The sequence below is a fragment of the Mandrillus leucophaeus genome, unplaced genomic scaffold, assembly GCF_000951045.1.
Source record: "Mandrillus leucophaeus isolate KB7577 unplaced genomic scaffold, Mleu.le_1.0 Scaffold2005, whole genome shotgun sequence".
In the NCBI taxonomy this organism is placed as follows: Eukaryota; Metazoa; Chordata; class Mammalia; order Primates; family Cercopithecidae; genus Mandrillus; species Mandrillus leucophaeus.
Window position 1 is genome coordinate 1 of NW_012102039.1, and position 1,887 is coordinate 1,887.

Here is a 1,887-nt window from a genome sequence, read left to right on the forward strand (position 1 = left end):
GCTCTCACAGGGGGCAGAGCAGGTTACAGGACACGGCAGAACCAGGGGCTGGTCCCTCATCCAGCGCAGCTTCACTGAGCGCCAGACGCATGAGGACCGTGCCCCACCCCAGCCCAGTCACTGCCCGTGGGTTGCCCTCGGGGCTCCAGCTCCAGGGCACCTGCAGGCAGCTGGGACCAGGCCAGCTCTGGGCCAACGGTGGCCCCATCTAAACCCCAGAACCTGTGAACCCGACCTTGTTTGGAGAAAGGATCTGGAAATGAGATCATCCTGGATTATCCATAGCTGAGCCCTAAATCCAATGGTGAGTGTCTCTACCTAGAAAAGGCAGAAGAGAAGACATACAAAGAAGAGGAGAAGGTGCTACAGGCTGAATTCATCCCCTCCAAAATCCACACTGGAACCTAATCCCCATTGTGGTGGCATTAAGTGCCACCAAGGACATGGGCCAACAGGAAACTGTGTGGGTGAATGGCTTTGACCCCTCTGGGAACTGCTTGGCATCATCTGATGAATGTAAAGACACACATGATCCCGGATCCAACGGCTCCACTTCCAGATTGACCCAAGAGACTCCTGCCCACGTGCCCCAAAGAACATCCCAGGAATGCCCACGACAGCTTCATCCCTAGTTGCCAAGAAAGGGAAACCGCGTGGACAGGCGCCTGCTGCCAGTATGGTGGTCTGAGGGACAGCGGGCGTCCCCGCGAGAGTGTGGGCAGCATGAGCGCGAGTGCCTGGGGCTCCTTGATGCAGTGTGGACGGACCACTCGCACGCACTATTGACCATGGTGAGCCGGCACAGCAGAGTGCCCACTGCGTGGCTTCTGGTTAAACGTTAAAAACACAGGCAAAGCCAGAGCACAGTGCTCAGGAATTGGTGATTCGATGAGAAAACGGACAGTGAGTAAGACCCCATCCCACTCCCGGAACACGAAGACAGGCAGCCCACAACAACTGGCACTAGAACTGCAGGTGGACTGTGCCAGGTGCCAGCTGGGGCCCTCACAGCAGGCGGCCTGGGGACATGTAGGCACTGGCAAAGTTGGCAGGAACAACCCTGGTGGGAGGTGAGGCTGAGATGAGCTTCACCCCAGTGGCTCCGCCCATGGCCCAGGCTCCTCTGGCACTGAGAAGGCAGAGGTGCCACCCCGCCGAGAAGCAGAGGAAACCGGCACTTGGGCAGTCTTAGGAGAAGCGGGGGCTGTGTGCACAGAGGACGGACGCCCCAGAAGCAGCCACGGTGGCCAGGTCACCTGTGAGACGCCATGGGTGGGAGATGCAGGTGGCTGTGCAGCGGTGCCCTGGGCTCAGGGGGAGGGGCTGGGTCAGGTCCCTGGGGCTGGCTGGGGCCTGGACATGGCTCCCTGGCCCTGAGGCACCAGCAGCACTGCTGAGTGGGTGGGACTGACCTGGTCTGTTTCTGGGTGGGGATCCAGTGTGAGCGGGTGAACGGCGAGTGGCAGCCATCGGCATGGTGAGCTAAGTACACTTGGCACACCACTGTGGGCCAGGAAGGTGTGTCACACACTTCCTGACAACGCAGAGGGTGCTGGGAGCTCGCCTGTGTCAGACGTGAGGGCAGTTGGGCCAGGGCCTGGGTTTGAAGTCACATCCAGACCCCATGTAGCAGGACGAGCCATAGACAAAACTCCTCAGACATCCGATTAAAGAAGGAAGAGGTTTTATTCGGTCAGGAGCGTCGGCAGACTCACGTCTTAAGAGCTGAGCTCCCTGAAGACAGAGTTCCTGGCCTGTTTAAGGGCTTACAACTCTAAGGGGTTCCACGTGAAAGGGTCGTGATAGATTGAGAGCACATGTGGTTAGAGTGGGGGGTTAATCTTTTAACCTCAGGCCTGGTCATCAGTGGCACCTGCTGGTCTTGCC

The 1,887-nt window shown here is 58.7% G+C and overlaps 1 long non-coding RNA gene across 1 annotated transcript in view; it reads right to left on the bottom strand.

The window, feature by feature from the left end:
* Positions 1 to 1,667: 1,667 nt before the first annotated feature.
* Positions 1,668 to 1,887, bottom strand: part of LOC105539216 — a 1,188-nt gene continuing 968 nt past the window's right edge. Inside the window, exon 2 of the long non-coding RNA XR_001006014.1 lies at positions 1,668 to 1,873. This is a non-coding gene — a long non-coding RNA (uncharacterized LOC105539216). The remainder of the gene's footprint in view (positions 1,874 to 1,887) is intronic.